Genomic DNA, 16,263 nt, shown 5'->3' with positions numbered 1-16,263 from the left:
ACACATGTTCCCTATGATATGATCTTTCTAATTTAAATGCCAAATTAGATTTTTTACCCCAATTTCACGGTCCACTGAACATAGAAAGTGCGAGTGGGGCATCCGTGTACTATGGACACATTCTTGTTTTCTTTTTGATTTTTTCATGGGAGGGGGGCTTGGGGCTTTTCTTGGCTGGATAAAACTTTTAACCTTTTTAGTAATACAAATTATATTGCTCCAGGTTTTGAACGAATAGTATTGAGCACCCTTAAACATGTGGTAAAGAATCAAGAAAACATCCAGGCAGAGCTTGCTCTCATTTCCGGAGCAGCAGTAGATGATGAAATAGAAGACTTGCTTCCCTCTCCAGTAAATTCCCTTGAGGATTTCATCCAATGGGGAATTAAATTGGAGGAGAAGCAGTCCAGAAAGAAATTGGTAAGAGAGTAATTTTTTGAAGGAATAATATACATGGAGATAGATTTTCTGTCATACTTTTATTGATATTAAATTCATTTTTAAGAAACTGGTATAATTATAATAATTCACTTCTTCTGCATGCATTAAACTACTTTTGGCAAGTTGGATAAATTATTTTGATTAAATTGTCTTTATATAATTTCCTGTCAAATTCATACACAATATTTATATCAGAAAAGATTAGAACATCGCCTAATAAAAAAAACTCTATACAGTTTAATTATAAAATTCTTCGCCAGCCTCATACATTGTATTTGAAAATGAACTATTTTAATTGTATTAAGGTAAAATACTCTTTATTTGGCAATATTTTGGATTTTGATGAAAGTTTGTATGCTTTTACAACTCAGTCATATTGAAATATTTCTTATCTATTAAAATAAATAAAATTGTGATAACTCCACAATGCTTTTAATACTTTTTTATCGATAGAAGTGCTATGGATTTAATTTGTGTTGCATGAACTGCTGAAAAGAGCAATCTTGAAAAGCTCTGAGCTTTCTCTTAAGAATAAATTTATGATTAGGGTATCTAGTTTAAAAATTTGTCCGATGACCCCGCCCGTCAACCAAGATGGCCGACATGGCTAAAAATAGAACATAGGGGTAAAATAAACGTCTCTCAGTAACGTAAATATAACATAAAGTTTACGTTATACCAACGTTATACTAACGTTATTTTGTTTGCTGGGTTAGATCTACCACCTTAGTGTGTAGACATTATAAACACAAATTGAAGTCAATAATATATATATATATGAAAACAAATAAATTTTGTATCAAAAAGTATTGATATGCAGATCTATGGTGGCCTCATTTTTCCAGGATTTCCTGGCCTGTTCCCTTTTCATATTCATACGATTTGATACTTCTTCATTTTCACAAGGTGTCCCAGCACGGGGTAATACAGCGTCCAAGGGTGGAATGAAATCTGGATTAACTACGGACATGATGTATATTTCTTCATTGGATTTTATATTAAGAAATGCAAAATTTGTATAAACAGTTCACACATACATGTAATCAATGTTAACAAATGCCAATTCTATTTAAATCATAAAAGCACGACCTATAATTGTTAACTTTTTATACATTGTGACTTGGATGGAGAGTTGTCTTATCGGCACTCATACCACATCTTCTTATTTATACGTATTCGTTTACCTTTACAGTCCTTTAAGCTTTGAATCATTGAGTCAAACTAAATTCAACAGTTAAACACAGATAAAATATAACTTCCAATGAGGTTTCAGACATAGGGTAGGTGCATGGAAATTTAACGGGGTTTGACTATTGTTTGGTAATCTCCATATTCCTTTATTAGAATCTTACACAAAAGGTATACAAATCGAACAAACAAATTCAACTAATATATGTGAAAGTTTATGTGGGGAAAATATCAAGATTTTCTGTATCACACATTATTTCTTGATTTTTTAGAGCAGACTATTCAATACCTTTATTGGACAATGCCGATACCGCTTGATAAATTCCGTGTGTCCGAAGCGAGTTTGTGGATAAATGCTTAAAACTTAATATTTGATAGTGAATGATGTTAAAACACAAGTAACGTTAGGAGCTTTCTGATCAAAAGAACCTTAAATGTATAGCCAAATTTATATTAGATTCCTTTGTCTGAACCTTAGTTTCTAAATGATTTCTTAATCTACCAATAAGATACTGTCATGTAAGTACTGGGCTGATGGTGGAGGTATCAACCAAATACTAGCTGTAAATTGATATTGACACTACTAGTGTATAAATTTGTTGTAGACCAAAATATCTATGTATACATGTAGCCCATTACAGGGTGTGTCCTAAATATATTAGCATCTAATCATTCGTGATTACAGATACATAGAGATATGAACAATTCATATGTATGACTGATAAGGGCAAGTGAAGGAGACAATTACACAATTAAATATACAATTTATTGAAAAAAAATTAAAACTATATAACGTATCATTCATATCTAACACTCATTTATATTTCAAATAATTTCAGTATTATAAATTATCAATAGTAAACGCACACACACTCCAACACACACACATATATACATGCCACCCCCCCCCCCCCCCCTCAATCAATATATAGCCCCAAGGGTGACTGGGGAATAGAAGTATGGTCACTATTGGTCTTCCTCCGACCGGCAGTAAAACCCTTGCTAAAGTGGGGCGTCCGTTTGGCTGTGCGGGATGTACAAATTTGCAGCCACGTCCGGTCAGAATGGGAACGTTAAATCCGATGCCTCGTGTAAAGAGAGTGCCACGCTCTTTGCACGTCAAGAACCCTTGCAACAACTCTTTGAGGGGTCTGTAGGTGACCTTTTGCAAGGCTTAATTTCTGTCCCTATCCAATATACCCTCATTTCCCGTGGCAGTCTAAATTTCTCCGACCTTAATCCCGGACGCCCCTATTACAGAACCTACCTATTGTATTTATTGTTAATTTGTTCTCCTCCTGAATATGCATGAAATATTTGCCACTGGACGTTAAGCAACCAACAATCAATCAATATATTCACAGAAACACACACAAATATAGCAACACACACAGAAACACACATACAAGCACCAAAACACACAAATACATACACATACACTACTGGACGAAAAAACAACTGTCCATACCAGTAACAGTTGTTGTACGACTGTCTTAGTCTGTGGAAGACTGAAGATGACTGTCAAAGAAACTGATACAGTTGATTAATGTCTGTCCCAACACTTTAATGGGTTGTGAAAATCAAAAAATGTTATCAACAGTCATTTAAGGACTGTTGCAGTGGTTTACGGGGTTGTCACAGTCAAATACTATTTATTACAGTCTTTCCAAAAGTTGTGGCAGTTGTATAATGTTTGTCCCAACCTTTTAATAGTTGGGACAGTTGAAATTTGTTTGTGTCAACTTTTCAGACGTTGATGCAGTCAAAAAATGTTTGTTACAACGTTTTTAGAGTTGGGACAGTTGTAAAATGTTTGTTACAATTTTTTAGAGGTTGTTACAGTCATAAAATGTTTATTACAAATTTTAAAAGGTTGCTACAGTCGTTAAATGTTTAAAACAAACATTTCATAGGTTGTTGCAGTCGACAAATATTTTAGCGTCACGGTAGCAACTCAGTGTAAAAAAAAATTACGTTTCACTCGGCTCTCAACATTTGATATAGTTGTGAAATAGCCCATAATTTATACTATTATTATCTATTGTGCGGTTGTTGACTTGTTTTGTTTTTTATTTATTTATTTTGCGATCGTTGTTTGTCTTTTGTCGTTTTCCGTTCCCCCAAGGGTGACTGGGGAATAGAAGTATGGTCACCATTGGTCTTCCTCCGACCGGCAGTAAAACCCGTGCTAAAGTGGGGCGTCCGTTTGGCTGTGCGGGATGTACAAATTTGCAGCCACGTCCGGTCAGAATGGGGACGTTAAATCCGATGCCTCGTGTAAAGAGAGCACGTTAAGAACCCTTGCAACAACTCTTTGAGGGGTCCGTAGGTGACCTGTTGTAAGGCTAAATTTCTGTCCCTATCCAATATATCCTCATTTCCAGTGGCAGTCCAAATTTCTCCGACCTTAATCCCAGACGCCTCTATTACAGAACCTACCTATTGTATTTATTGTTGATTTGTTCTCGTCCTGAATACGCATGAAATATTTGCCACTGGACGTTAAGCAACCAACAATCAATCAATCGTTTTCCGTTTATTGCCATAGCATTGTCCGTTCATCATCGTTTTTGACATGTGCGTTTGACTTTCCTTTAGGTATCTGTACTTTTTATTTTATCTATTCAGATTCGTTCATTATTGGTTTTACATACCAGAAGCCTTCGTTTAATGATTGATTGATTGTTGGTTGCTTAACGTCCAGTGGCAAATATTTCATGCATATTCAGGACGAGAACAAGTTCACAATAAATACAATAGGTAGGTTCTGTAATAGATTAAGGGATTAAGGTCGAAGAAATTTAGACTGCCACGGGAAATGAGGGTATATTGGATAGGGACAGAAATTTAGCCTTGCAACAGATCACCTACGGACCCCTCAAAGAGTTGTTGCAAGGGTTCTTAACGTGCAAACAGCGTGGCACTCTCTTTACACGAGGCATCGGATTTAACGTCCCCATTCTGACCGGACGTGGCTGCAAATTTGTACATCCCGCACAGCCAAACGGACGCCCCACTTTAGCACGGGTTTTACTGCCGGTCGGAGGAAGACCAATGGTGACCATACTTCTATTCCCCAGTCACCCTTGGGGGGCCTTCGTTTAAAAATGGAGTTTTAATATTATTGCAGAAGATGCCAAAGAATTCATTCAAATTGATATTTGAAAAAGTTTTGATAAATTCTGAGGAATAGAAAATGTACCGTCGGTGTAACTGAAGTAAATTTAAAGAATATGACTAAGTTACCAATATTGTACAGCATAATAAAACAGTTTTAATTTGAATTACTCTCCATGAGGGATATTTCCGATGATAAAAAAAAAAATTAAATCTGTCAAGTTTCATTAAAAACGGAAAACAATTCTTCACCGTGAACGATTTACCCTCTTTATTTTCTTGTCGGCAAACTGGACCTGCAGGTCGGCAAACTATATTTTACACAGGAAACTACAGATGTTAGACCACATGTACAATATAAGCTGAGCTGGAAATTACAATCGGTGAGTAGAAATGAACAATATTTTAAAGCATGTCTATCGAATAATCATAGATCCAAGATTTTGAAGGGAAAATGTGCACATTTGTTCTTCCTACAGACAGGCTATGAATCGACGATCTATATATCACCACACTCTTGCATAGTTGCATGTTCCAAGGCAAAGTTAGGATTTGGGCTTGGAAAAGTTGTGCATCATTGAAATTCATGTATAACACCATTCCCCCTCCCCCTTTTATCATGTGTATGTCATTTAATCCCTTATTTACTTTGCATACATCACCACAAGGGTGACAAGGTCAAGGGAATAAAAAAAGGTTACTCTTGATCTTCATCGTCTTACTGTTAAACTCTAACATGTGGGGCATTGGTAAGCTTTTGTTGTGTGGGATGGCCTTTTACAGGACCTATACATCATGTACATATTGTATGTTAATGTATTGTTAACTCTCTGTTCTTAAATTTGCATGAAATACTTGTCACTGGACTATTTATAACCAACAATCAACCATCTTTACATGTACATATCCATATAATTGTGTTACTAATGCTGGATTACAAGTATTTCCCTGGTTTTGCTTTATTAGCTGATAGTTTTCGTTCTATTAAGAATGCATTGTGACGTCACAATTTCCATTGAAAAAACATGCATAGTACAAATTAATATGACAGTGTACAAAAACATATGATATGACCATAAAATTTTATGAAAATTATTAATTTTAGTGACTTATTTAGTAAGTATGCATTTTCATTCAATTTCTAAATAATTCCCAATTCATGGACAACAAAACATGAATATATTTGATAATAATTATTAGGCATTGAAAGTGAATATGTATTAGATGGTTCAAAATAACATTAATCATCAAAATAAAACAATATTTTTAAATAAATGTTCCTAAAATCATGCACAGAGTCATAACAGTTGCCATTTAAACACATTTGATTAAACAAAATGTGCTAATTCAATTAGTAAATGTTTCATCATGTACTTAAGGATTCAAATTGAACAAGGGTTGTGGAGGTTGTTGCATCTTTTCTCAAAATGAATAATTGCAATGAATAAAATATCTATAAATATTTCATCATGTTAATTGCTACATGTACATGGTTTTAAGTTAAAAAGAAATAAAAAAACATATTAAAAGAGCAAAGTTAGCATCATAATTATATTCTTTTTAGATTTAACATAGAATATTAAATCACTATACATTTGTAAATACTTTGAACATAAACTATATATTTTCATGTGAAATTTTTATATAAATTGTGCCCTGTAGCATGGTTAGCAATGGTTAGTCAAAATTCATTTATGCCATAAATGTTATCTAGTAGTAACATTCAAGGGTCTTTTTATTTATTCCACCATTAAAATTATTAAAGGACTTTCTATTCATGAGTCAAATTTGTGTGTTAAATTGTGTTTTGGTTACTTTATTGTTGCCTTACTGTTGGGTTGATGCATCATTGATATATAAGTATATCCCACATCTCCTTTCATCATGTGCATTCACATTTGACTGCAGATTTTTTGCCTTTTCTACATAATTATTTTATGTTTAACATTCAATATGTAGGGAAAACATAACAAAAAAATCTATCTGTAAGCATATTTTTTTTTATCTAAACATGGTATAAACTCTTTTAAAGTATTTTATGAAGCTCAAAATAGTTTTTATAGATATTGTATTATCAAGTAAGTTGTCATAAAATTTTCTGTGTTAACTGCATTGTATGTCTAATAATTTAGTTTAAAAATACCTTTTATTCAAATTCAAAATAAATAATTAAAATATATGTATTTACTGAACATGAATTCATAACCAAGCAAATGTGACATTAAACAATGTTAAAATAGGTAATAATCAGGATGTTAACACTGGATAGGTGATAATCAGGAATTCTTATATACATGCTATAGCTAATATACAGATTAAGACACACAATAGTTTATTGCCTTGGGGAGGAATTTTAAACTGTCATGGGTATATATTGAAGATGATTTTATAATGATGTTCGCAAATTATAATTGTCCTCTTCAAAATTTTGATAAATTTTTCAAAATAAATTATAATTTAAAAAAAATATGAAATAGCAGGATATAATATTATTTTGGATACAAAAAATGCACATTTTAAAAGTTATCTGAGTATTGATTTATCAAAAAAAAATTGGGTAAATAACTAAAATAAAATAAAGAAAGTGTTGTCTGAGCTGCAAAGCATTATTTAATACAACATGTACAAGCTGTAATAAGTAAAAAGTATACCGGGTAACACAAAAGATGTAAAATTAAACTCAAGGATTTAAAACATTAACAGGGAGGGTTAAGCCTTGGAACAGCATATATATTATCCTGATTAACCTTAGGACAAAGATTCTACATTTACATCACAAAGGTTTATTCATTATATGCACTTGACAAAGGGAAAGTCAATAGCATTTATATAGTAACAGTGCATTTATTTATTTAATCATTTTTTTCATTCTTTAAACTTTTCTCTGCAGTATCAATCTATTTCATATTAACATGAACAAAAGCAATAACCTGTTGTGTTTTAGAGAGGAATAACTATGTCCATGATGTCTGACTTTAAAGAATTGATGAAATAAAGTATGGTGTGAGCCTCAATAAGACAGTAACCCTTCAATGAAAGTACACAGTCACACATAAAAAATCATTAATGTAGGAAAAAAGACAACACCATATATATAGAATTTAGACCCCCAAAAAAGATTTATTCTTCTTGCTTAAAATTGGGACTTAAAAATATAATTGTATAAGGCAGATTTTACAATTAAAAGGAAGTATTGTGTTTTTGTATCCACCAAAAAAGGAATTGCTGAAACTGTGAAACAGAGTGTGAAATGAAGTAATGCATTATGTTATTTAATAAAAGGTGTCTTTCTGAGTAAATAAAAATAAAAATCACCCTGTGTTTATGTTTTTTGTTAGAATTAGTGGGTTTTCAATTTCAAAATATTGGACATTGAATAGACATTGTGACCTACTTGACTGACATCTAGCTTATTTGGAGTGGAATTTTAAAGTATTATTCATAAGTGGAGCCTAATAACATGGACTTATATTTTAATAAAAAGTTTTCTTTTGTGTTTTAATTATAATTTTAAGGCACATTTTTATTGGTAAAGGCTAAAAAAGGTAATTTAATAATATTATTGCGAACGTCACATCTTTTTCGTCCATTGTGGTATGTTACAATCGCAATTTTCTTGTTGGTTCTCAGACGGCCCATTGTTATTTTTAACTCGGGTTTTATAAATAATTGATATAAATAGCAATCACATTGAATTTTGATGACGAAAGGGGGTCAAAGGACTTTCGGAATCAATTTCATTGGCTGTTTTAGTTTTTGCGAACGTTACTGCTCTACGTTTCCGTCCAAATCAATGTCACGTGAGCAATATATATTTAGATCTGTAACTCTCCTGTATAGGAGTTACGATATCGCCCTTTGCAGAAATGGATGCGGAGCCGGTTTCCTCACATAATGGGAAAGCAAAGAAGGTAAGTTGTCTGTTATATCGTAACACGAGGTCCTTTATTGTATTCCGTCCATCAAAAAGACATTCGCAACAAAACGTTGAATCAAGTAATGTCATTTAAATGTCACATTAAGAAACTTTTGTTGTGGTTTTTCATCTCCCAACGAGATTTGACCATATTTTACGTACAGTTGAGTCTTCTAGTTCATCAAAATACATTTCTTTAAATAATTTGATGCGAACGGTACAAGATGGACAGATTTTTATGTAGCGATCGTCACTTTGGGACAGTAATTGTTGATGTGTTGTTATATAAGAAAATTAAAACCGCCTAATATAGTAATGAGGGGGGTAGGTCCTTTATCAGGATTCCGGGATCGGGTGTTTTTAAGCTCGGGATTTCATGATTGATCCTTTCGAGATCCGGGAATTCTTTTTTCGAATTTCGGGATGTCGGGATTAAAGTTTTTTTAAATTCGGGACCTCGGGATTTCATGTTTTTAAGCCCGGGATTTCGGGATCAGGACTTCTCCTACCCCCCCTCAGTAAATTATGAAGGGGCGCTCATTACTATATATATTTGCAGGTAATATTCTTTTTCCTTTTCGAAGAGCTTCATACCACATCTTCTATTTTTATAATAACAACTTAGTTCATTAATTGCCAAAATAAGTCCAGTTCTTAAAATTGTCAAAATTGGCATAAAAGTCATTGCTCACAGACAAAATTACCAAATGGTAAACATACATTTGATTTTCAGGCTTATCTTAGCATAATCTCGGGTAATAATTAAAAGAAGATGGTAACTTGAACTGTTCTAGCTACAATTAATGATGACAACATATCTTTAATTACCATATACATGTATACTGAAAGCATTCGGCAAACAATTATGTCTTGATTGAAGTAAATTTGAAGGCAGTACTTCAATACATTTTAAAAATTTTAATAGTCGTTCATTTTTTAAATTGTATTCATATACCAGTAATATTTTCAATTTATTTTCTTTCAGATGAAGTCCTCCAGAACTAACAGAGACGATAAATTTTTCAAACATTAAAATATTTTTAAGCTTCTAGGCAGTATTTTAGACTTTTGAATGCAAATGCATCATGAATTAAATGGGCAAAGCAAGGTGTTCTGAAGACTACAAAAGACTTTCTTTACCACAATCCATGGTGAAAGTCATTGAGGCATTGATCACTATGGTATTTCCATCTTCACTGCGAATTGATTTGAAATTGTTCATTCTTCTGTTGTTTGATTTTAACTTGCCAGACATTACATGGGCATTTTGGCTTGTGCTTCATAAATAATCCATATCCCCCTTTCTGTTTTGAGTGCCAAAGGTTGCAGGTTCAATCCCCAGCCAGATAAAATAAGACATTAAAATGGTCTTTGCTGCTTCTCATCCAAGCCGACAGCATCTAGGAGCAAAAGCAAAGGTCAGCTTACAGAGGCAACAGAGTCTGTATAATGTGTCTTTGTGGAAAATCCTGCTAAGTGTGTCGGTCTAGTACAAAGCAGAGATCATATTACATCAACTTGTTCTCGTCCTGATGTGCACATACTAGTTTGACACTGGACCTTAAACAATAATCAATCCATCCATCCATAAAATATGGTGTGTCAGTCTGGTACAAAGAACAGTTCTTATTGCATTTGGTACTCATATCATATCAACATCTCAGTTCACGACTAAAGATATGAACAGATCTAGAAGAATCATTCAGTTACATCTTAAAACTTTTTCGATAAAGATATCATGAATCTTATTTTTCACCTCCTGTAACAATTTTGGCCCCATTTAGTGCGACCCATCTAGATAGCAAATTTTCTTAATGTATTACTGAAGAAGATGTTGCTAATGTTACTATTACAAATTTGTTTCTTGTGTATTCATTTGATACAAAGTACACCTGCCAATGACATTCTGTATATTAAGATATTCTAAACCAGACTGTACAATTTAATTACTCAAAGCATTTATAAAGCACGACTGTGTGCATACATTTTATTTTTTAAAGATGCTGTTGCTAATGTGACATGTCCAAATGTCGCTAACGTTACTCATTTTTGTCTCCGTCACATTAGCAACAGCCTTAATTCAAAACATGTTTTCTTTCAAGAATTTGGCACAAATTAAACTAGTAAAAAGTAAATATTGGCAACACATGCAACTTTATACTTATTCAATTCTTTTTACTGTGTATTAGATGTCATTTACTTTGAAAAACATAAACTTTTTGTCCCATTTTCCATATGTCACATGTCCATCATCTTAAACATATTTTTTTTCCACTAATATATTAGAAATAGTAATGTGTAAGATGCTGAATATCTTCCTAAATCCTTTACCTTTTAGAATTTATTTTGGTTTTATTGCTGGTTAAAGGCTTTAAACCAAAATTAATGAAAATTTGGTCCAGGGTGCAAAAGGAGAAAATGTGGGTATCCCTGTTTCCTTGGCAAACATTCAATAATCTCTTATATTATTTACTCCTTTTTTGAAGAATTATGATCTACTGATAATAAATTTTCAGAAATTATCATTTTTTTTCGTGTTTTGCCTTCTTTAATTATTTATCATGGAAGTAGGAGGCAGAACACAATACTGTAAAATCTGCCATAAGTCCTAGAAATTTTTTGTCAATCAAATGAGGATTACTAGTTTTCATCAAGGTAAATACAGTTATTGTAATTGACTTTCTTCTAAGTACCGTACAATGTATATAGTATTATGTTAGTTAAAATTTTACTGTACTTTAGTCTCAATGTTTATATTTTTTTGTAGATTCATATTGGCTTGAGCATGATTCCCACTTAGAATATGAAGCCTGCTACATGTGCACTTTGATGCATAGGAAATATACATGTATATGTCACTGAGTCACTCTTATAGCTGCAAATTGTGAAACAGTGGATTAATTCATTATTTTGTGCTAGTTATTTATTGTTTTTGGAAATAATGAATAGCACTTGCAGCATTATTCCATGATGATGATGACTTGTGATGTTAGGATTAAATTGGACAAGAAAAAAATTGTGCATTGTACAAATAGGTAACTTACAAATTGTATTGAAGGAGGACCACAGTACTGGATGACTAAATAACTTGGATAATCGTGATAATTATTCATTTGGTATATCAATAATGAATTTGGAATAACAAGATTTCATAGTTTCAGTGCATATTAATAGTGCAATCATACATTGTATCTGAATTCCATGAATACCTTGGATAATTATTCATTTGAAATAGCCATTTGGAATAATGAAAATTCATAGTTTCAGTGAATATTAATAATAATAGTGCATCATATCTGAATTCATGAGTACTTTAGTGGATAAACAGTCATTTTAATATAATAACAATTTGGATAATGTCAATTTCTAGTTTCAGTGAAATTTACAAAACAGTGTATGTATATCACGTCTGAAGTTTATGTTGGCATTGCAATTGTTAACTACCACCAGGGTGTGTAAAAAGACCTTAACCACCCATGAGGGTCTCTCGTAGTCCGTCACAATTGTTTAGTGTCAAATGACTGCTTGCTGTACTTAAGTCTGAATTAGAATTAAATAAAAATCTAAATTAGTGCCCAAATGCAAGCATATTAAACATGTTAAACAAATAAACCATGTACTTCAAAGTATAATTTTATGGTCCCGCCTGCAACAAAAGTTGAAGTATGCAAGAAATAGGTATTACAATCTGGCAGCGACTACAGCGTAACCTATTTGTATAAAGCTTCACTAGGTACATTATAGAAGCTTAAAGACCTGGATACTTCTTTATGTTATGAAGTTTCTGTTAGTAACTTGTCCGTTGCACTTTACCTTGTTTTCATGGTTCACTGACTGTTTGAAAAAAATATTACTGTTTGAACAGTCATACAGTGAAATACTCTCTTACATGTACATGTATAACATGTGTAATGAGTAATTGGATAAATTTATATGGTATATATATATAGGTATCTTGAAAGGTCTACATGTCTCATTGTCTGTCAGGCAAGGTTAACCTGACCTTGACTTCATTTCATGGATCAGTGATTAAGGTTATTTCAGTTACTTTGTCAAGTTTGTTTCTCAGATAGTACAAGCAGTAGGAATGATAGGTCAACTATATTTGGTTTATGAAATGATTGTAAGGTGAATATATCTGACTGCAAGACTTGCATCAGACTTTGACCTCAATGAAAATGTCATGGTTCATTGAACAATGCTTAGTTTTTGTGGTTTGGTCTATTTCCCAACGTTTCTCAGATGCTATAAACTACATGTACATGTACATGCATGACATGTATAGGATCACTATTTTTGGCGTATTGGATATTTTCGTAAGTTGTACAAGTTTAATTGGGAGGTTTTAAATCTGACCATGACCTCATTTTCATGTTTCATACTCATTGGGCAATGTTTAATTTTCATGGTTTGGATGTTAAGTCTATTTCACAGATACTATAAACCGCTAAATTTTGGTTAATGGAATGTCAGTTTGTAGGTTGTACATCATCTGTCTGGCATGGTTAATTTGACCATGACTTCTTTTTCAAAGGTAATTAATGGAAAGTTTATGTGATACTTGTACATGTAGTAAAACCTTCATACATGTATTACATTTTTTACATTCAACATAAATTCAATTTTACATGTAGGCAAAGCAGATATGACATTTCAGCGTGTGCACAGTAACTCTTGTTACATCACCATTGATCATGTCTACCATGTTGATTATAGCTGCTTTTTGTTAACAAAAGTCAGACAACTATGAACAATTGTTATAATTCATTTGATAATATTGTAGTCTTGTATAACCAGATAAAATGTATAATGTCATGAATGTACAATAACCAGAATAAGGAGATGTGGTATGATTTTCAATGAGACAACCATCAACGGTAGACCAAGTGATGTAATTGTTAGTAACTACACATCCTTCGACAATGAGCAAAATCAGTACCACATAATCATGATAATGAAAAACCTATAACAGGCCTAGCCATATTGGATGATGTAACACAATGTAAACAAGTTTAGATGAGAAACCCAAGTTTGATTTATACTAGTATACAAAAGCAACAAACAATCAGTTGGCAATAAAATTGGGTCAGTTAATAGATATAAGAAGATGTGGTATGATTGCCAATGAGACAACTTTCCATCCAAGTAAAAAAAATTTGAAAAAGTAAACCATTATAGGTCAAAGTACAGTCTTCAACACAGAGCCTTGGCTCACACCGAACAGCAAGCTATATAGGGCCTCAAAATTACAGTTAAGCATGTTTAGAATTTGAAAAAATTGTTCCTGGATGATCATTTCTGATGCCTCCCATTTTATCATGTTTACAGACCCATTGAAACATGATGACAAATGTATTATGGTTTACCAAAGACTTATAGGTGATCCAATATTAACAGGCTTCTGCCCTTATTCATGTTATTCATGTTTTTCTACAAATCCATTTTATCTGTTTTTGAATAAATGCCTTCTAAATATATATCCCAAGATGTTTAGCAACATTTTCAATATACACAATAAGCATTACAAAGGCAAAAATATTGTATTATGCACTATTAGTGAGCTGTTTGTCAGGTTTGTTATAATTTAATTATAATATTTATGTGTGGAAGCATATTTTGGGGTTTTTAATTTGCTATGATTTTAAAAACTTCTAGCAAAAGAAAAAAACCAACCTAAAATGAAAAAAAAATATACAAAAGTGGTTTCAAGAAAGGGATGAGAATTGGACATTTTTTTTTGTGGCTGTACAATTAGAATTAATGTATCGACTATGATTGTCTAAACACGTGAAAACTTTACGACAGAATTTCATCCATTAGAGAACAAGTGATCATTGATGGTGATACACGGCTGAAATCATAATTGCTCAAAATATCGAAACAACAATGTTAAATAGAACTGCAATTTTTTTAATAAGATCATTATTTAATAAATAAAATGATGTGGTACTTGTTTACAAATTAGACAATTTTTCACCGAAAACCCAATGACATAGAAGTTAGCAACTGAATTGGCAAATTTGATAAGGTCAGAATATTAATTTCCAACATATAAGCAGCCAGATTATATATTTTCACTCAGACCAGGGCCAGAATACTTATTTTCAGTCCATCATTCTTTTAAAGTGAGTCAAAAAAAATGTATGATTTAATTAATCAATGATTTTTTTTTCTAAGGGGCGCCCAAATAAATTCTGCTGGTAATACATATGTACTGTTTTCATCACTGTTTTCATCACTGATTGAAGATGAATATAATTAGAATAATGGACCCATTTGCCTAATTTATAAAATGTGACCACTTTAAAATTTCCATTACATCTAGTAAAATTGTTTAAGTTTTCTTTACTGGTTGAATAATATATACAAGCATTTATATGATTAAATAAATTGAATTTAAAAAATGGAAAGTGGAAAATATTTTGGATAAACGTTAGCATGGTTAGTAAGACTTCGTTTCAACTGAAACCACAAAAGAGAATCTGACGTTAGTCTGTAGAATTTAACAAGACAGGAGTCTAAAGAATACAACAAGTTCTAAACCGTTATGTGAATAAATAAAAGAAGATTTGATTTCCTTGTCTGAAACAATGCGAGTTTTCTTGTTTTGAACATTTCAACTTTCACTGGCGCTAGTTATTTTGTCGGTCTTGTATAGTACGTCCATCTATTTATAAATACTTTTGGTAAATTGGTTGAGAAAAAAATCCGGCGAAAATATGAATGATCTCGAGTGATAATATTTTTACCTCAATCAATCATGAATGAATGCCGAAGTGCTATTTATCAAGGACATTTGAACTTCAAATAGACCACTCGTTACAATATACAGTACAAAGTCGAGTCAATATTGAATTATTCAAAAATAAAATATAGTAAAATAAATTAAATTTAGATAGATTTAAGAGTATTTTTGTTTTTCCATAGCTGCAAAAGATGCGTTAAATGTTCATCATAGCTTTGATTTTTTTTTATATGTATAGAAATCAAAATGGTTAATATCGTAACGGCAATATTTTTAATTTTGCAAGAAAAAAATGTAGCCCCAAATAAAAGCTCAAAATAAGTGTGTGAAATAAGCCCTCGGGAAAAAATTAAGCAGTTTAATATGGGGATAAGTTTGACAAGAGTGTATATTCGGAGTTCCCCGCTAGGTTTACAGTATATCATGTATATTGACCGTTATTATGAAGTAATGTGATTCGTAAAACTACGGGTATTGAAGACAACCTTGTATGCATGAATGATTTCACACCTAACTAATTAAAAAAAATTAAAAAGTTTTTATTTAGATAATATTGAAAATTGTCAACTGTTAATACAGTTAAAGATACATTTGGTTACAAATATATTGGGTAACCTTTTTCGATTTATCTGTTAGTAGTTTTTAATGCGAATAAAACCGTCCTGTGTGAAATTGCAGGTATTTAGTGCTGGTTCCGATTTTGTTCGATGAGATGAGAGGAGAGGGAGTGTTAAATAATTATATAAATTTAGCACATTCACTAAAAAGCGGGGAATACCAAAATGTTCAGCGGCAAATATTTCAAAATACTATTTTTTTTTAAATCAATTTCTATCTAAAATTAATGTATTAAATG

General features: G+C 32.1%; 1 long non-coding RNA gene across 1 annotated transcript; it reads left to right on the top strand.

Moving 5' to 3' along the window:
- The first annotated feature begins 7,915 nt into the window (after nucleotides 1-7,915).
- Nucleotides 7,916-9,713, top strand: LOC127732498 (uncharacterized). Its single transcript, XR_007996283.1, has 2 exons — nucleotides 7,916-8,657; nucleotides 9,648-9,713. It is a non-coding gene; the product is annotated as an uncharacterized LOC127732498 (long non-coding RNA).
- Nucleotides 9,714-16,263: the final 6,550 nt, after the last annotated feature.

Source organism: Mytilus californianus, unplaced genomic scaffold (genome assembly GCF_021869535.1).
Source record: "Mytilus californianus isolate M0D057914Y unplaced genomic scaffold, xbMytCali1.0.p SCAF_25, whole genome shotgun sequence".
Taxonomy (NCBI): Eukaryota; Metazoa; Mollusca; class Bivalvia; order Mytilida; family Mytilidae; genus Mytilus; species Mytilus californianus.
Note: the sequence above shows the minus strand (reverse complement) of the source record. Positions and strands in the feature narration are given on the sequence as shown.